Source organism: Vidua macroura, chromosome Z, assembly GCF_024509145.1.
Source record: "Vidua macroura isolate BioBank_ID:100142 chromosome Z, ASM2450914v1, whole genome shotgun sequence".
Classification (NCBI taxonomy): domain Eukaryota; kingdom Metazoa; phylum Chordata; class Aves; order Passeriformes; family Viduidae; genus Vidua; species Vidua macroura.
In genome coordinates, this window is record NC_071611.1 from 12,193,648 (window position 1) to 12,214,490 (window position 20,843).

Sequence of the window (20,843 nt, forward strand, 5' to 3'; positions counted from 1 at the left end):
CAATGTTCTAGTTGTCAAAAAACTGGGAGAAGTTTAGCCACAACTGGGGATCCTGATCCCTATTTTGCCCTGCCTGACAAAGTGTCCCCTCAGATAGGTCAAGAAGTGGCGACTGGGCTTATTGCTAGTTACCCACAAACAATTGCTCTTCAGGTCTCAATCATGTGGGTGTAGTGAACCACCTACTGATGTTTGTTCTGTGTTGGAGGGAAGCAGGACTTTTGTTTGATCTTGACAATGGACTTACAGTTGTTCTCCTATCTCTACCTATGACTGATCACACTTGTGTAGATACTGAGATCCAGAGCATCTATGAAAGTGAAAAAACCCTAAATTTCAGTATTTCTGTTATCTCCAGACATACTTTCTCTTAGCTATCTTCAGGTCCACAATCAATTTGTCTTTTTCACTTAGATTATTCCCAGTTTGGGGAAAAAGCTGTCAGAGATATTTTTTTTAACAAGCAACATGCCTGCCCATATCACCCTGCCAATAATTGTAAATCTGGATTGCTTTCTCTGTGTGTCAGGCAAAAGTGAAAAGAAATAAATTAGAGGTATTATAGTAGCCAAGATCACAGATTTTGAATGAAGCTGTTTGGTGCAGTATTTTAGATTCACATTTGTTAAAAATAGCTGTCAAAGTTTTATGTCAGTCTGTTAGCACAATGTTCAATTTCTCTTTCTCCTCAGCAAGGTTGCCTGGAAACAGGGAAATAGTCTGAGAAATCTTCTTCTGAAAGTGTTGTAACACTGGAGAAATCAATAGGGCCACTTTGGTTTTATTCAGAGATGTAGAACCTCTGAGATTAAAAACAAAAACCAAAAACAAACAGCCAGCTTGTAGTGATCTTAAATACACCTGGTGCAACTAGCAATTTGGAGGCAAGTCTTTGTTCACCCGGTGATCTGTCACTTTCACAATTGTAGTGTACACTGGTATCTCTCCTGGTACAATAATCACATTCAAGCCAGAGTTCATCTTGTAACATGCAAACTTAGGTCTGACTGGCTTCACAAGGAGAAATAAAAGCAAGTTATTTGTAGCCACAAACCATGAAATTGCAGCATGAGGTGCAGCGAGACCACAGACGTATCTGTACTTGGAAGATAAACAGAAGTCTTATGGCCAGAGTAAGTGCTGCTGCTGAAGAGACAGACACCCAGGTTTATTGTCAGTTCATATACTGTTTCATGTCATGCACAGTTGATACGGCCAAGTAGGCAATGACAGGCAGCAACAGAGTCAGTCATATTAACTGATCAAAGGGAGAGATGATCATGTGGGGTTTTTTAGAAAGAGTTCCAAAGTGTGAGTGTTTCATTTGTCTGTACTGAAGTCTGTGCTGATGAATAATGGCCTTCAGGGAACACTTACAAAACATAAGCATCAGTCACTGCAAAGAACTTTTTGAGAAAAACAGCTAGTTTGCAGGACTTTTTCTAATGCCAAAGTTTTACCAAAACTTTCAAATTTTTTATTTATTGGTTTATAAAGAGGTTAAATAATCCAATACACCCTTAATTATATGAAAAAAACATAATCACACAGGTTATTCCCCTGAAGTTCTTGGGACACATGTATGGGTTTAAATGTACTGCTTCATCAGGCTCCACAAGTTTTTGCCAGCTGCATCTCGACACAGGTGACCCTGCTCCACACCACTCCCACTCCCTGCAGTTGTGGTCTTCTATCTTCCACATTTCTCAGCATCTTGCCTTTGTAGACACTAGACAAGCACAAAAAAAATGCTGAACTATGAATATGCTGAATATTAAACCATGAATGCAACAAGCACAGGTGGATAGAAAATATTTCAGTGGGATCAGTTGCATCATTGTCCAGTCAGGACTTCAGGCAGATGCAGGCAGAGCAAAAAGAATACCAGGAGGAGAAGACAGTGCCTCCTGAAGAGCAGGGTGAACAGTTTATATTGAATAATCAATATGCTGTGCCTCACTATTCTCATTCTTCACAGTTTATCTGTCAGCAGGCTCATTGGTTTCCTTTTAATTTTCTGAGGTGAAGAAAGATCCAGCTTGATTTCTATTAATGATGTTTTTTGCCATCAGTGGGGACAAGAGGGCACTCAGGATGCAGACTTGTCAGTTATGCTGGTTGCTTTTGACCATATACACATTCCTGTTTTCTGTCTCCTTGCATGGAGAGTGATATTCTTCATAAACTGGTCCAGCCACAACTAAATTTACTCCAGAATTATAACTGACTTGATATGAAACATCCTGCAGTCACATGCTCAAATTGAATCAGTGCAGCATGGGTATTCACACTGAAAATAAAAACAAAGCCTCAGAGAAGAGTTTATACTCCACATATATGAATTTTCCTGTCCAAAATGTTACTTGCACATGGAGGACATGACAATAACATGAGTAGGTCAATTCCTGTTCTTATTTAGACCTGAGAAGGAGAAGTGTAATTCATTTGTATCCAAAAGTTGTTGCATTTCATATATTTAAGAGCAAAATTTGACACAAGGCAGGAGGGCCAAAAGTCAATACCAAGCAACTTTTGAGTTTTGTGGCCTTCAGCTAGAGCTATGATGACTCAAATAATGTAATATGCAATTTCAATAACCCTACAGGGATGCTGTTCATGAGTAAATGCAAATTATGGTGAACTTATGCATCCCTGGAGATTTACTCAAAGAGAACACAGAGATGATTGCCTTTGGAATGAATGAAAACTGCAGCGCTCACTGTGCTATACCCACATTAGCTTCTGTGAGCAAGACATGAAGAATGATGGCAACAGAAAGAAGAGAATTGTTCTCAGGAGGGTTCCAAAAGAGCTGCTCCACGGGTGAACGCTCGTCAGAGAAGCTGGGGTATCTCCAGGGCAACTTGTTTCTATGACGCTCATGCCACAAGCTTAAGGTATTGACCCGTACAACCCTATAGATGTAGGCCTTGGATTTCAGCAGTCTTTCAATATAGTCTCTGCCTGCACATTGCTGTAGCACTGTTTTCAAGAGCAGTTAATTCATGGAGAAAACTCAGCTGCTCTAATATGGACATCAGCATACACACTCAGATAGATGTAGCCTCTTCTCCACTGATGCAGATGTTTGTCTGCTAAGCTGCTCAAGGATACAGGGGAAATTTTAAGCATAGGCAGAACAAGAAACAGCCATCAGGAAATTATTATCAAATAAAAACCACATAGATTAGAATGTGCAGGTTTTTCAGGAAAATTAATGGTAAATGGTATTTAATTTATAATTTACGAATGCAAGGATCACTCTGAACCTTTTTCTTAATAACTAGCATAATATAAATGCTAGTACTTCAGGAGGCTGAGAGTTGTGTGTGTGAATTGCAGTCCAATTCACCTGAGTTCCACCTCACCCCTGATCACCTACTACCTCTAATGACCACTTTCTGTAGTCTGCTTTGTTGCTTAAGGCTGGTGGGAGGGTGTGCCGCAGTTTTACTCCCTGAAAGCTCCATTCACCTCACCGAAGTGTTATTACACTTGAAAACAGAGTAGTGCTAATTAATTTGAGACAGAGACTAGTGAAGTGGCTACAAAGTAAAACAGTGTCTTTTCTGTAGTGCCTTGTCTTTGTTGTGTTCCACAAGATGGTCACCCACAAAAGCGGCCTTTCAGAGGGGCACTCCTAACTGTTCAAGCAGACAGCTTTATTCATAGGGATCTTTAATTAGAGGCTGTAAGAAATGGTGGCGTGGAAAGTAGCACAGAATACACTTGGGGTTATAACACTGAAAGCAAAGGAGGAACTTGAACATTGTGGCAAGATAACAGAAGAGGGATATGGGTCAGAAATTACAGATGAGTTTTTTAGATGACTTGGTTGAGCCATTCACTGAAACTGATCTTTATACAGCCTACTTGAGATTTCTAGCCCAGGCATTGCAAGTTGCATGCTAACAGGAAATGGTTTTCTGGTTTGCCTTGCCACTTGCAGGTACTTATTATGCACAACAGGTACTTTGTGAATGGCTAAGAGTACCTAAACTTTAATAGCAATGTTAAGTTCAGTAAGTCGGTAACTCAGATGATGTCTAAGACCTTACCATGGATTTTCATGTTTGGTTGGTCACATGGCTTCTGCATACACATGATGTACAGACTAAACAGTCTGAAACTCTCTGGGGAAAAAAAAAATCTTATACAAAGACAAGGTGAGTTTCACTTATTAGCCCTCCTTCCTTAGATACCTGAGAACAACTAGCCATTGCATTTAGAGTAATTACACTTGGCCTGGTCAGTGAAAAATTGCTTGTCTACGTAAAGAAGCCCAATTTGAAAATCCATTTATTTCAGGAGTGTAGGGGAGGCCTTCTCCCTCATTGTGGTTCACATTCCTCTCCAAATCTCGACTGAACATATTGTTCTATTACAACAAATCTGCAAAACCAAAAAGATTTTCCTTTTTGAGTTGTCAATTTCATGGAAGGAGGTGGAAGGAAATAGCCTCTTACGACATTTTCCTTGCAGAATTTCCTTGTACCTTCATCCTGAACAGTATTATTCTTGTTCTGATACTGAACAGGAAAGAGTGCAGAGCAGATCTAAAAAAGAACCTGAAAGCTGATTGACACGGAGAAATTCAGAAAGCTGCTACGTCCCCGTGCTCTCCTCCTGCTTTCCGTTTTATTAAGAAACTGCGAAAACTGGAAGGAACGCCAAATATGACATCAGCACAATGGAAAACGTGCTGCCCTCCTCAGGCAACCTGCCGTGAGGAGCTCACTGCTGCCTTCAGGCCAGACACTAACGCCGGACAGGCGCCACTACAAGAAATAACAGTCTTTAATTTTAACAACCAAGCCAGAACTTGGGAACAAAAAGCCAGCCACCGCAGCCCCCAACTCGGTGACGCGTCCGCTCCCCCTGTGAGGGCAGGGCGAGGCCCGCAGCGGCTTTCTCAGCTCTGCTCACAGGCTTTAAAATGGCGGCGGGCGAGCGGCGAGTAGGGAGGGAGCAGTGCTGGCACGGGCCCTCGCAGACCTTCCTGATAGGGGCTTACACTGCGCTGCCGTGAGGACGGAATTGAGGGACTAATGTGTAGCTGACAAGCACCTGCCCCAGGCGAAGGGCTCTCCGGGCAGCGGACGGCGAAGGGGGAAGAGGGGGATACGCAGCCCTCCCTCCTCTCTCCTCCCTCTTCGCTCCGCGCACGCCAGAGCCAGCTGGGAAGAGTCGTTTGTGTCGGGGAAACAATTTAAACAAAGTACCGGTGGTGGGTTTTTCTAGTGGGGTTTGTTGTTGTTGTTGTTTTGGTTTTGAGGTTTTTTGCCTGTTTCCTTTGGAATTACAGACAGAAACTAATAGGCCATGTATGATCGATTGGTAGAGTGGCTTTTCCTTCCTGTCATTTTTGCCTATGATCTTGGGAGCCCAGGAGATAATCACTCCTTAAATAATACATGAGTATACCCTGCACTTGATAGACAACCAGAATTTAGGCATGCTCAAGAACAATTATTTTTGTGCGGGTTTCTCAAGGTGCTTAAGCCTGACTGACGACCAGTGACAGGAACTGAGGAAATGGCCTGAAGCTGTGTCAGGGAAGGGTTAGGTTGGGTATTAGGAAAGGATTTTTCATCCAGAGGGTGGTTGAGCACTGGAACAGGCTCCCCAGGGAAGTGGTCACAGCACCAGCCTGACAGAGCTCAAGAAGCATTTGGACAATGCTCTCAGCACATGGTGTGACTCTTGGGGATGGTGCTCTGTGCAGGGCCGGGAATAATTAGATGCTACTTGTAGGTCCTTTCCAAATCAGCATATTCTATTATTCTGTGAAGTCAGGTTGAGCATGGCACAGGTGGTAAGATTTGTTTACAAAAGCACAACCCTGTAACAACTGTAGCCACCCCTTCTTTTTTTTTTGGTGCGAAATACACCATGAGATGCACAGAGGCAGTGTCAAGACAGCACACAGCCCTGCACTCATTTTGGATGGACTCACTACTTAAAGCTGCTGTAGCTAGAGGTGGGGAAGTAAGAAATATTTCTTATGTATCACTGAGCTCCATCAGGTGTGATTACTGACTGACATCTGTTCAACTCTGTCTTGAGTCCAGACAGCTGGCTGTCAGGCTGAAGTGTCCAATGTGGGAGACAGTCAGTCTCAAAAGAAAATTTTGTAGTTCTTTATGATCACAGAAACACAGAATAAAGTGGAAGGGACCCACAAGGATCATTGAATACAACTGGCCCTACACAGGACCAGCACCAGGACCAGCACCAGGAGTCACACCGTTTGCCTGAGAACACTTGAGTGCTGTGACCCCTGGGAATCCCATTCCAGTGCCCGACCACCGTCTGGGTGCAGAACCTTTCTCTGATGTCCAGCCTAAACTTCCCCTGATACAACTTTAGGCCACTCCCTCAAGTCCTGTCACTGATCACTGCAGAGAAGAGATCAGTGCCTGTCTCTCCTCTTTCCCCTCACAAGGAAGTTGTAACTGCAGTGAGGTCTGTCCTCATTCTCCTCCAGGCTGAACAGACCAAGTGATTGCACCTACTCCTTGTACAGCTTCCCCTTAAGGCCCTTTTACCTTAAATTAATAATTGCCTTTAATGTCTTTCTCATGTTGTGGCACTCAAAACTACCCCCAGCAATCAAGGTGATGCCACCCCAGAGCAGAACAATCCCCTCCCTTGCCTGGCTGGCAATGCTGTGCCTGATGCCCCCCAGGACAGGGTTGGCCCTCCTGGCTGCCAGGGCACTGCTGACCCATGTTCAACCTGCCAGGACCCCCAGGTGCCTTTCCATGGCACTGCTTACAGCATCTCATTTCCCAGTCTGTCCATACATCCAGGGTTGCCCCATCCCAGATGCAGGGTCCAGCACTTTCCCCTGTTGAACTTCATATGGTTGGTAATTTCCCAGGTTCTCTTAATTTGTTGAGGTCTCTGTGCAGGACCTCCCTGCCCACAAGGGAGTCAACATCTCCTCCCAGTTTTAGTATCTTAGTATCCCTTTTGTATCATTTTAGAACTCGGTATGCCTTCCAGTCCTTTGTCCAAGATGCCGGCTCTAAGATGGAACTCTATGGTCCGCTACAGTTTCTTCCCCCTGTCTCAGCCCTGATTTCTTCCCAGACCAGGAAACAAAGTTCCTTTTAGCCCACTATTTTGCAGACATGGGGAATTCAGTTGAAGATGGGCTTAAGTATTTGAATTTGCTGATTTCTTACTGTACTTTGATCTGCCTTTCATGGATTCTGCTGCAGCTACCACTAATGAGAAGCTTCAGGTGTAAATCTAGGATGGTATTCAGAGTAAAGTTCTCATTTTGGTACAGTGTAAGGCGTCTGTTATGAATTCAGCACATGAAACCTCTCTCACTGATACTGAAAGAAATTATGGGAAATAAGTAGAAGGCATGCCATATACATGACCTGAGGAAGCCAGTTTATACTCTCGATTACACTGCTGTAAAAATAAGGTAGTTCATTAAATTCAGCTCGAACACACACACACACACATATATATATATATATATATATATATGTACGTGCATTTTTCTTTAGTGTGATTGATCTAAGGCTTGGAAAGGCAACTTGTGAGTTTACAGAACATTCACCGTTAATCCACAGAGTGGTGCTGTTGGCATATTCTGGAGGCACTGCAGCAGACTACAGATGTTTCTCTAGACTGCTTAATTTAGCTAAACTTTTGTCTAGGTGGCATTGTAACTAATGACAGAATTTAAACAAAATCCAGGCATTCAGCCTTTCTGAAAAATAAGGGTCTATTCTAATTGCAATTCCATGTATCCAGATTAGTTTTTGTGTTTTCAGGCAGGTTCATATCATGCTATTGTTGTTTATAAGTGAAAGCTAGTGTTCTTTGTCCCAGCGCAAGATTGGATTGTCTGTTGTTGTCACATCTTTTGTCTTCAGTGTATGAAGAAGTGTGACCTTAGGGTTTTAGCTTGTAGACTCTGCTGTCTGGAAAGGCTTCCGTCAGAGTGAGACTCTGCATACCTGGGGAGCCAAGTGGAGGAACCAGGGTAACACCTCTTGCTCACCAACTGACGTGTGATAGTTACTGGTGTTCTCTACTTCATGACTGTGAAGAAACACAGTCCTGGGTCAAATTTCTCTATATTATGCCACCACATGCTTTTGTCTAAATTCTGCCATGCCAATTTACCTCTCTGAGAAGAAAAGAATATTTCAGTTCTGATGCCCATAAACTCTTGGCCTTTCTGAGGCAATTACCAGTAAATCCTGTTTATACCATTCTATACCACTGTAATAAATTACTCTTGCTCCTTTAAAATTTACTGCTGTATTTGTTATTGTGGAGAATTAGGCTACCTTTACCTGAATGACTTACCAGCTGCAAATTCACAAGACTCAAGTTTTTTATATCTTGTCTGTTAATCAGCCCTCACAGGCCTTTTTGCCCTTTCCTACATTCTCTTTTCTGTCTGCTTTGACTCCTTGACTGTTAATTTCATAAGGAGGAAAGTAACTGCTGTTTCACAAAACAGTATGTCTTGATTTTTCTTGGGTGTCACTGCATAGTCTAGCTTGAATCTCCCCTAATTACACAATCATAGCGTAAATCCAGACTTTTTCTAGTCCAGACTAAATTAGTCCAGACTAATTATTAAGTAGCATTTCAGACAGTTTGGGTTTGAGATCTCAGTTGATGTGGCCAGTTCTATGAGAATCACTCTGACCTGGTTTTTAATCAGTGCTCTCCCAACTGGCTTAAAATATTTACAAAATATTTGTGTGAATGTATTCTGAGGGACACTTGATATATTTTATCAAAAACTTAATTGCTATTCTAGAATGGGTAAAAGATTTCTAATGGCTTAAAAATCTATGCAAGTTGAAACAAGAAGACTAGACCTCCTGAGGACAGAGTTAGCCCTTGTTTGAGAAATTTGGAGCAATGTCTGTACAGACAGTCTATATTTCTTTACAGGGAAAATGTTTTTTTTATGTCTGTGTGAAAGACTAAGACTAAGAATATTAAGGCTGCACAGAAAATATTGCAAAACATTGATGAAAACAGAACACATTGTCAGTGGAACACTTGTTTAATGTGGACCATGAGTCTGGTGATTTCTTATTTCTGCATCAGCATATAAAAGGTCTAATTTCATAAAAGCTGTCATTTTTTCTTTGTTTAAACTTGTTTTGAGATATACTTCAGTATCTAACTCTTCACTGTTTTGCTTATATATTGTAAATTCTGTATCACAAATTTCATTAAAATACACAAACTCTGACAGTGGCAAGTTGTGAAAAACCTTTATTTGAAACAGTAGTTTCTTCAGCTATGTCATACTTCCAATATGACTGTCACTGTTCTCTGAGATGCTGTTTTCAGTTGCCGGAAAGTTCACATCTTGAGGAGGAGAAATGTTTTGTGTTATGTATCTAGTTGGGGCTGATATGTATCTAAAGTTTAAGCTCATGTTGGTCTGCCTTTTCTGGGAATATGTACAGGAGAATAAACATTCTTTGTTGTTATTAAGAAGACCTGCATGCTTTCTAGAAAAGTTCTTGATGTGGCAGGTAGATTGTTCTTTTACCAGATGGTGCTTTCTCTAGCCTTGGTCTGGTCCGGTTGTAGCTTTGAAAAGACTTGATTCATGCTTGCTCAATAAAATCTTTTTTGAACCCCTGAGTTAAATTTTGCCTAGAGATCTCAGCTTGCACTGGGGGTTCTGTATCTTCTGTCACACCTTTCCAGCTGCCCATACTGTATACCAGTATGAGGCCCACAGAAACAACAAGAGTACACTTACTTGTAAGATGAGCATTTTCAGTACTTGCCCTCACTGGGTTTGTAAAGGGCCTGTTCCAGATTAGATGCTAGAACAGATAGTCAGGATAGCTCTCATCGCTATCAGGGCAAAGCAGCATAAGGGCCTTGTTGAAGAGCCATTCCCTCAGGCAGAAAATGCTTTCTGCCAGAATTTGAGAGTTGAATGTGGAATTTCCAATCTACTTTCCTTCATGGCCAGACAACTACTTTGAAATAGACTGGCAAAATGTGTTTCATATTTTCCTTTATGGGCTTATCTAGTTAAAGGTCCACAACTTACATGCATAAGCAAGGGCTCTTTTAGCCCCAAACGAGAATCCATATGGTCTGGAATTTATATTTTTGCAGCAAAAGAGCAAAGTTAATAACATCACAAGAAATGTAACGCTCCAAAGTTAAGCACTCCGCTCACTCAGATTTGTGATCTGCAGTCATTCCTCTTCTTGCTTTATTTACTATGACTCTTCCAGATCCTACAACAAATAATTCAGGGATTCTGGAGACAGTAGGCTTATTTACTGGATAGCTTTCCTGCATTCCCAAACCATCTGTTCTCTACCCTGAATTTTTCAGAGGCTGTTTGGAAAAACAGACCATACTCAAATGCTTAAAAACAGCAGAGTAGCATCTGCATAAAAGGGCAGAGTTTCAGCAACCTTAGTATTCTTAGCTTCTTTCTGATTTTACACTGCAGAGTGTTTGATTTTCCTTAGTTTAATTTAACTTAATGGATGGAGAAGAGGTTGTAAGATTAACTGAAGAAAACCAAAATATTGATGCAGGAATAATCTTACATTGTTTGAAGTGGAAATAAACCAGATATCAGAGCTGCGGGAATGGTGTGATGGTGTAAACAGATTTCTGCCTTTAAATGTTTATTAAATTTCCTTTAAGTTCCATTTTGTCTCCTTTCCCCACTGGTTATAATTAACAAAGAACTGGTGAGCTGCAATTTTGTAGAAAGGCATGGGCTTAATTTTTTAAAGTACTTAGTTTAGAAAAAGACCAGTGTAAGAAAGTATGCATCTGTTTCATTCAAGTAACAAGAAGGCATTGGGCACTGGCCAGTTCCTGGAAGTCTGAGGCTGTGATCTTTGTCAACACAGTTCCACTGACTCCCCCAAATAAGCCCAAACACTCTTATACATCCATTCAAAATGGAATTTGACATGGCTGTGTTTCTGATCCTGTGGTGCTCTGACACATACTAGTGCAAAGCACAAGGACTGCAGGTGGGGAGTGTTGTGCATAGCCATGCAGAGTTAAACAGTGACAGCAATTCTCTGCTAGGAGTTGTTACACATCCTAATTTTGTGGTCAGCTCTTGAATTGTGTATCTATGACTGTGCTTCATGTACTCTTTTAACAAAAAAGTAAAGAAAGGGAACTCTTTCTGGCATTTAAGATATTCTCCTTCCCTACTCTTAAACACTAGCCAGAATCAATGAGAGTGTCTTTGGAAACATTTAATCTATTCAGCAGTTAGGCTTTATTATTAGTGAATGGCTAAATTCACATGCCCAGCAATGTTCTTTGTAATACTAATAGCCTGAATTAGAGAGAGTCTGAAGTTTTGCAGAGTGGAACTCCTGGATTAGGGTTTGCCTCCTAAAGATAAGGGCTCTATGGCCTACTCTTCCTTCTATGTCTTTTCTGTCTCTCTGGTTCTTCTGAGGCATCATTAACACAACATATTATCCAGGTGGCATTTGTCTGAAAACAGAATCCTTTTGGGAAAATGTGTGTTTTTGCATAGGATGAGACAGAGTAGGGAAATAGCTGGAGATTAATCTGTTTTCCTTTATACTTTATCGCATTTTTTTGTTTGTTTTTGTGTTTGTTTTTGTTTTAAATGACTTTGTGTTAAGTATTAACACTTGCTTTGGAAATCTCGTAACCTTCTGTGAAGATAAAGGGCAATACTCCATACATTCTGCTTTGATGTTTTCAAAAGGATGTGGCTAGTTATGTGTCAGGATAGATCCACCTCACAGTACCCATGTGGTAATCTAGACCTTCTCTATTCTGGATCTGTGTGACACTATTGTAAAAGCAGGCAGTGTCACTGTCATGCACCCTTTTTCAGGTCTCTTCTGGGATAGGGCAAGCAGCCTTGGAGATGCACTGGGGAAACACTGATGTAGTGTTATATGGATTACACTTTGTAGATGCCAGAGACCTTTTATTTTAGTGAAGATGGAAATGTCTCTGAAAATGCCTAGAGGGGAATTGAGACAGTATTTATTTTCTGAAGAATGTATGAAAGCATGGAGTTGTCTTTAGAGGCTGATAGGCTTTCTGAAAAAGATGAGTAATTCAGGACTGTGTTTGTCTTGGTTGTCTGGGGTAGGGATAGAGCTTGTGCCCAAAAGGGAAAAGGAAGGAGTATTGAAAAGGAGATCAGCTGAAGGATGTGGTATGGCAAGAGGGAAAAGAACATGTAGAGGAGATGCAATCAAGAACAGATTTTTTGTGTGTGACAAATTAATACACTCTTACACTCCCTGGAATCCCACCTTCTCCAGTTGCCAGGACTTGTGTGTGGGCTCTTTCAATGCCATACTTCATTAATGACCCTTAAGGGGCTAACATAAACACCTGTTTGTGGTTATTTCCTGTCACTGTTTACTCTGCCAGATGGTATAAATACAATATGCCCAGTGTGTTAGGCATTTGGCAGTAATGCACCCTTTGCCAGCTAAATGCCATTCATGATAAATTTGGCAGCTATTTCATAGTCTGAATAATCTGTCCTTAGTCAAAACCAAAAACTTAGATTCTCAAAAAAAAAAAAAAAAAAGGGAAATAAATAGCCCACTTGTTTATCTTTCATCTTATAGTTTGTTTTCTTGTACCAAAAGGGTCGAACTGAGAAGAATCCTAAAATCTAATTGAGTGCTAAGATTGAGATGGATCCTCAAGTGCAGTGGGATAGGGTGTACTCATGTGATCCTGAAACTGTTATTTCATGACCAGAGGATGTGTGACTTTGTTCCTGTGACTGAAAGCTACCAATATTGGAAGATACTGCTGCAGAGAAGAATGTAGTTTCCGGGTCTTGAATTAAGTTTTGTTATTGCCTGAAAAATATTTAAAGAAGTAACTGGAGGACTGATTAACAGGGTTTCTGGAGTGCTCTGAGCAGTCATCCAGTACCAGCCAAAATGTTTTGTGTGTGATGCATGACTTCCATTTTCAACTCTCCCTGAGAGTTGAACATGTCTTTCTAGGACTGTGATGTACCATGCCCATTTGGAGTTCTAAGGAAAAGTTTTATATTGATAAAAATAACAAAAACATTGTAATTACTTGGCTTTGTTAGAGATGAAAATGCTAAGGACGTAGGCATTTGCTGTTATCTAGCCCAATGGGCAAAAGTCTAAAAGGTGAGTAAATTAATACCTATGCTAACCCATTGATCATCTGTTTGTTAAAATAATTAGTATATAAAATGCTACATTCTGCATAGGAAAGGTCAAATGGGAGGCTTATGCCAAGAGTGGGCATATAGATGCATTTTTCCAGATGATATTATTTTGAGGCTGAATCCCTGACAGCTGTGCCTTGATGACAGACATGATGGTAAAGCATTTATCTCTGGATTCTGCACAGGCAAATATCCAAACCCAATTATTTTACTAAATCAAGCAGAGCAAAGACCTTGTAGAGTTCTGAATGTAGTAATTTAATCTTGAGATCCTTACCATGGTGCATGTCTGTCTTTTGTGTGTGTGTGTATAAATGCTAAAGTCAATTAAGAATGCAAGCCACTTTCAGGACCATTTAAGATACAGATTTTGAGTACTGTTTCTTCACTCATGAGATCTTATACATCTGAGTGAATATGAGATTATTCCTTCATCAGCTCTTCCCTTTATGATGAATAATTTGCCAATGATCTAGTTGAACTCAGAGACTTGGTTCTTGTAAGTAGAAAGTCTCTGAGAGAGAAGATCAAGAACAGGGCAAAAGCTGCAGCTGAAGAAAAGCCACTGAATAGTCGGCAACCAGTTCTACATTCAGTGCAGATCAATGAGAAGTCATCTTCCACCAGACTGTCAGAGAAGAGAAGGGTTTTTAATATATCACAAACAGGTGGTCCTTTTTACATTTCAGTATGGCCCCTGCATCATCTCCATCCTGCAGGGGAGGGCAGCTCGTGGACAAAAGGTACCCAGTTAAGTAACCATTGCCCTTGTCCTCATTATGTTTTATTCTTATCTCTTTGAAGTAGTCTTTAGGCATCTGTAGATCTAGAATATGGCTGCAGTATGCCAAATGTACTTATGGCAGAAGATTTTTCTGTAGGTTTTATCTATCTTGATGTCCAAAATGTTTATTTATTTGCTAGAAGAGCAACTTTCTTTTTCATTATGTGTGAGGCCAGACTCATGCATGCCACATTCTAGTGCCCATATGCAAACTGGTCTTTTAGGTAGACAATTAAATAACTGCTTAAGCAGATGAAAGGTGCTAGAAATACAGACAGAAAGACTCAGGATGTCTGGCTTCAGTGGTAATGATTATAATAGTAATGATTATAATAAACCTGAGGCTTCTTTTGCTCCCTTCTGTTGGATGACCCTTCATTGAAGTGGGTATGATAAAAGAGATCATTTCTAAATTCAGATTATCTTTGCCTGTTTTACAGTGTGGCTTCTACAATCACCACTGAATACCATTGCCCAACTGAATAAGCATACAGGATACACTTCAGATTCTGGAAATATCAAGCAGCTGACTCAGGAGCTGACTTTTCTTTCCAGACAGCCAACAATCACTGATTTATTTTGGAAGTGACCTCCTGGTTACCTCTAACTCCATACTGATTACTGAGGTTTGTTTTCTTAAGAGGTTTGTGCATCTACTTGTACAGTAAAGAGTGAGATGTGTGTTTTGAGACCCAGGCTTGGATTCAAAGGGGTTGGTGTGGCTCTTTCTGTGTATGAAGAAGAAGCTAAGGATTTAATTTTTTTTTTTTTTTTAATGGAGGGGTCTGTGTAGTACAAAGCAAGCCTCTTTCACTACAAATGTTTGACAACAACTCTTAGAACATATTTAAAGCTTTGAAAGCTTTTGGCATTGGACTAAAAAATTAGAATCTCCAGCAATGGTTGGGTCACAGATTTTCTCAACAACTCAGGAATAGTTTCCCCAGTACTGGCATCAAGCAGACTGCCGGAGAGCCAGTTGTGTTCTTTCTGCCTGTTTTATCAATATCACTCATGAAAAACTAAGGCATTTGAAATTACATGACAATTAAAGTGCTGATAAATATTGAGATAGAATGGACTTTACGTGGCTTCTCTCACAAATGTGATGACATGGCTGTGCTGACAGTATTAAGCATGTTTGTGCTTGTGTATGTATATTCACAAAACAACAGGGCTAAGATGTTATTTACAAAGTTCAGGCAGAAGAAGTGTATTTGTGAGAGTTATTTCTCTCTTTTTAACTTGGATTAGTATTTGAAAGTGTCCACATGAATAATTTTTACAGGTCTGCTTGATCCATCTGTTCTCTATCTCAAACAAATCTCTTATCTGACTCTGAAAAAAGTAAATCACATGTCATAGAAGCAAAGAACCTGAGCAGGAAAAAGTGGTGCCATGTCTACTATCCATTCTCCTGAAGAATATCCATAGAGAGCTATGGAAATTCTATGGTGTTCCAAACCTTTCCCTACAAGTTGAATAACAAATAATAAATGAGACATCCCTGTATCATCTGAGATCTCTCTGTGTCTCTTGACCATGCCATTGCCCACGTGTGCTCAGGGCAGTCTGCGTAACAGTCACAAGTATTAGGAAGAGAGCTGAGAGCACCATTTTTAGTTTTGGGCAGATGGAGCATCCTAAAATATGGTTTACTTCAGTCCAGATACCATTTAGGCTGGACTTTAGCTTGTCAGCTCAGTGCAGGGGACATTTTTCAGTATGAAACTAGGATTTTCTAGTCAGAGCCCATTTGCACAAGTTTGAATCCTTTTTATTTTTAATCACTGCTGCTCTCTGTTTTCTTGCTCCCATGTAACACATATTTTTTATCAGCAGAAAATGGGAACACCTCATTGATCACATTGTTATTTCTATTTTCACATATATAATTGTGATATAATTTTTATCACATTGTATTTTCATTTTAATCATGTCTTCATACAGTGATTGAGATGAATAATATGTTTAGCATGATTTTGTACCACAGATTGTCATCAAAACAGATTTCCTTCTGGAGAATCTTTGGCTTGGCTGTAACACTATAGCCAAATGTAGCAAATATATTTTCTCAAATATAACACTATATATTTGAGAAAAATATTTTTTTCTCAAAAATATTAAGAAGATTCATTAAAGATGAGGCAAAAAGAGAGTGAGAAGATCTTGAATTTTCAGTGCAGGGAAATGACTGAAATGTCTAAAGCAGGTAACTCTTACTATTGATAAAGCTGGACAAGGGTTGCCATTCCAACTGATTGCAAATGAACTTGTATTACTGTTCCTGAGCCACAGACTACCTTTACAGCATATATGCACTTTTACATCCACATACAACTTCTGTTACCAAATTGCCCTCCCCAAAGAGCAGTGTAGAATTACTCCTAGTTGTAGCTATGCTAATGAAATTTAGCTCAGGCATCAGCTACTGGGGTGTTGTTGGTGGTCAGAGGGTTTTATAGCCTTTATTGACATGGATTTGGCCCACTCCAGCAAGGGTTCTCCTCAAGCTGTTCCTTACACAACCTGGCAGGACAAAAGGCCCAGGGATAATTCTGAACAGACTGTTCATATGTGCCTCACTGCCACAGAAGTGGGCTGTTCCATTCCCATTCCATGCCTGGGAATGACACTGTGTATATGTGTAATTTAGTCAAGACTGATACATCCCCAGTCAGGCTCAATGCAACCAACTTCCCCAATGTACTTGCAGTGCTGCTGGCCATGGTGTTTGAAATTTGAGGATCTTTTCTCTGCATCATGTCTCTCCTGTATATGAAGAGGTACATCCTTGTGACTGCTGTTATTTGCAATCATCATAACTTTATGTGCAATGACAGGTCCCCTTTTTCCTTGTTCAAATGCACAAATGAAGACTTCAATGGAAGCCAAGAGTTGTTTTTAGAAGCAGCTGCCTTCTTTTATCCATCCTTTTCTTCCCTGAAGTCTTCAAGTCTTCAGGTTTCTCTACTTCACCTCTTGTTAGTGAGAGTGATGACTTTCAAGTTCTTGTCCTTCTTGCTGAAATCTTCACAGGCATTACATATTGCCTGCATGTCCTTCTCATCCATGAGGATTTCATGTAAAAGAGAAACAGGCTTTTTTCACAAAGGTATTTCCTGTGTTCCAAAAAAACAAAAAATGAGAGTCTTTAAAATCAATTAGTAGTCACTGAAATTAATTTCTTGCCCAGCGGAAAAGACCAATCAGCTAAACAAATTTTTTTTCTGTGTGTAGAAATCAAGGTAACACAGTCTAATTTGCAGGGTTGTTAGTGACATATGATGTGTCTTTATACCCTGTGGGTATTTTTTTGTTATTTTCTGAATAAATTTCTATAGCTGGAAATTTGTTTGTCTCCTTCTTGCCTTGAAAATAATCTAAGAGATATGGAAACTGTGGTATGAATTATTCTTCAGTTTTACACAACAGAATTGAATAATTTTGCTATGGCTTCCATCTTTGTTCTGCCTTCTTTTCTGTTAAAAATCAATGTTGAACAGCTGTTTGACTTGCACGAGTGGTGCTTCTACTTTAGTTCAAGACACTGAAGCTGTGTTTAGTTATTCCTAGGGAAGGATGGCAATGAAGAGACCTGTAGCATTTTTTGATGTAAGACTCCTGATACAAATTGTAAATTTACTATAGTGGGGAGGATTTTGTTATGTTTGGTTCCATGACATGTTTCGGGCTTGTTCAGCATTCTGAGCTCATTACTTTTTTTTTTTTTTAAATATTAGGGCTGATACATTTTTGAGGTACTTCTTCATATAGGGCCGTGGATATTTTGTCTGTTCTGAAATTTCTTATTCTAGACCACTGTTCTTATTTCCTTCTTCACTGATTAGCTGGCTCAGATACCACTGTGACAACTGTTTTTCCTCTCTCTTATTAGGTTTCTCTGTCTTTCTTCAAAGTTCCAGCATCCCATTTGGTATACTTTAATATTTCTCTGCTTTATTCTCTCTGTGTCCTGCTTTACAGCAGGGAGAATAAATTTTTTAATTGATTTTATTTAGTTGTGAAAACTAGAAATATTAGTGCTATCAACCATCTTTTGCGCATTTTGCAGTTAGTGGCTCTGAAGGTTCTTGTGGAATTAATAGATGGTTGCAAAACCAGCCATTTCAAGCATGCTCATTTTCTCTTTCACTGGTTATTTATATTCTTCAGTTTACTTCATAATTGCATTATAAAATTCATAATTTTTTGTTTGAAGTTCAGCAGTCCATCCTGCAAGATGTACTAGAATTATTTAATATCACAAAAATTATGTGGTATTACTTACTATTTCTACATAAAAATTTAAGTTATTACTTTTTCATGTGTTTTGCATAGGGAGTAAACTAAATAAAATGAATTACACATAGTTTATGGGACAAAGTCTGCTTTTGTATTCCTTCTGGACTGATCATCCATCATGATGATTATTCAGTTATTTCTCTGCAAAGATATAAGTAGCTCTACTGTTTGAAATGCAGGCTTGGGAGTACGGGGTTTCTAATGAAAAAGATTTTGGACCACATTTAACCTGTTCAGACCATTTAATGCTGATAGGGAGTTATTAATTGCAAGAATACATACAGTAAGTTTTGAGTATTTTCTTTCCACATAATCAGTAAAGAAGAAGACTAGATAGATTACAGGGAAGTGAGTCTTTGAGATCTGTGGGATTACAAGATTGACTGTTGACTTCAAAGAGAACAAAATGCTTTCAAACCTCTTGCCTTTGACATTATTTTTGGAAATGCTTACATAGCTGGACAATGGTCAATACAAATCTTTGACAGCAGAAATTGGCCCAAGTTCTCCACCTTTTTTAGGGAGGTTTGCAGTTTTCAATTTGCTTTATCAGCAGAGCAGCTAGGTTCTGTTCTCTGAACTGAGGGTATGAAGATTTGGAAAAACTTGTGAAATATATGTAATTTTGCAGAAGATGTAGAAAAGCTACATCAGAAACCATTAAGAAAAATGATGATTAAGACATGTCTGTTGTGGCCTAACACATTTGACACAGCACAGCCCCAGTGAGTAGGTTTTATGCAAATTTTTGCACTGTTTAGTGGCTGATGACTCCACTTGCCTTGTATTTCACTTCATTTTTAGCCTGTAGACAACACTGGCAAGGGGAATGGTTATTCTACAATCATCATTCCCTGACAGTAAAAAGTCAATCTGGGCATTTGGAAATGACACAGTTAATTTCTTGACCCTCACAGCAAATCTGCCAGGGACTATGGTTATGCAGACATGTCAACTTCTATACTGTAAGGCCACATCTTGATGTGGACTCAGTATCTACAGTACACAAGATGACTGTCACTGTGCTGTGACTGTCAGTGTGTGCTCTGTGGTCACTTCCCAAGCTTCAGAGAGAAGACTTCCTCCTGCTTTGTCCCTTTTTACCCAGTACAGGTGGTACATCATTAGAGCTTCTCCCTGTTCTCATCCCCCAGAAACTGTCCACATGGCAATGAAATACTGCATTCTGGAGAACAAAGAGAAACCAGCTGAGGAAAAATTCTTCCTCTTCCTGCACATGGGGCCTTAAAAGCACCTAGCACTGAGGCATCAGTCTTCAGTCATTTTGCTGCAGGCTGCTCAATACTTTATTGCTGGACACCAAAGGACTCCACTCCTGACATGACAACACTATTTGTGCAGAGGCTCAGCAGCCTTGAGCTTTTCAGCAAGGCCACTGGAGAGTCCTTGACAAGGGAACTTCGCTGAGTACGTGGGCAGCTTCTAGGGTGGCAGGAATGACAGGAAGCTCTACCCCAGAAGATGGAAAATTCCATCTGCTTATCTCTCTCTATTCCCTGAAGTATCATGCCTGACAGTTGCTTCTCTCATACATTATTTGCAGGTTACACCAATGCTTTCTGGAAGTCTAGAGTCAGCAGACTTGGTTTTCATGTGATGTTTACATACTCTTCTTATCACCTCAGGTATTACTTTACTTCCTTATCTTGAATGTGCTTGGTACATGAAGTTTTCTGACCTCTGTTCTTCCTCTCTCATCCTGCCTTCTTTTCTTGGCAGCTGTAATTTCTACATTTTCTTTCCATAATAAACTTCTGTATTTTAATTTCTTCCTTTTTCAGTCCTATTGTAGTTTGTACAGGTTTCTACTTGCCTGGAAAGCCCTTCCTAAAATTTCAGTTGTCCTTACAGGAAGTGTGAGTCTTGGCCTATATATCTATCCCTAATGTATAGTATATACTACTGACATTTACATTCGACCTAATGATTTGTAGGATCACGTGACAGAGAAGTTGTGGGGGAAGGGTGGGTGTCATACTCCCCTTTATTTTTTCTGATAACTTCTGTTTTTTTGCTATGTATTTCTAGTTGCCTGGTTTTAAATATCTCTTTCGTGTGCTCAATGTGTAACCCAATTTAATAACTTTTCACTGTTTGAAAAAAATTTGGGTTTTTTTTTCATTATAAGAAACTCAACTTTTCCTTTCACACTCTTTTTTTTTAATCTATTTTTGCATTATTCAAAACCACCTTTTTACTGTCATATATTGAAATATTAGTGTCAATCAACAAGCTCTGCAGATAGGACCATATGTTTTCAGTGTATGAAAATTAGGGGCCTGGGCCTATATGCACTTTGTGTCAAATTCCCTAAGTTTATTTGGATTTTTATGTCTTTTTAGTGTTGGATGTTACATATAGTACATGGCCAGAAGAGACTATTCTGATCCTTTTCAAAATCCCCACATTTAGTATATCCAATACATGCATACTTGTTGACCAGTGTTGAATTGGAAAGCCATTCACTTAGCAGCAGGAATAGCAGCAGGAGCTCAAATCGTTTTCCACATCTGCTTCCAC

The 20,843-nt window shown here is 39.8% G+C and overlaps 2 long non-coding RNA genes across 2 annotated transcripts; one reads left to right on the plus strand and one right to left on the minus strand.

Moving 5' to 3' along the window:
- Window positions 1-4,281: 4,281 nt before the first annotated feature.
- LOC128822058 (uncharacterized) lies at window positions 4,282-4,610 on the minus strand. The gene is made up of 2 exons (XR_008441334.1): window positions 4,496-4,610; window positions 4,282-4,392 (listed from the first exon to the last, which is right to left on the minus strand). It is a non-coding gene; the product is annotated as an uncharacterized LOC128822058 (long non-coding RNA).
- Window positions 4,611-4,621: 11 nt separating this feature from the next.
- LOC128822059 (uncharacterized) lies at window positions 4,622-19,948 on the plus strand. The gene is made up of 3 exons (XR_008441335.1): window positions 4,622-5,227; window positions 14,438-14,623; window positions 19,867-19,948. It is a non-coding gene; the product is annotated as an uncharacterized LOC128822059 (long non-coding RNA).
- Window positions 19,949-20,843: the final 895 nt, after the last annotated feature.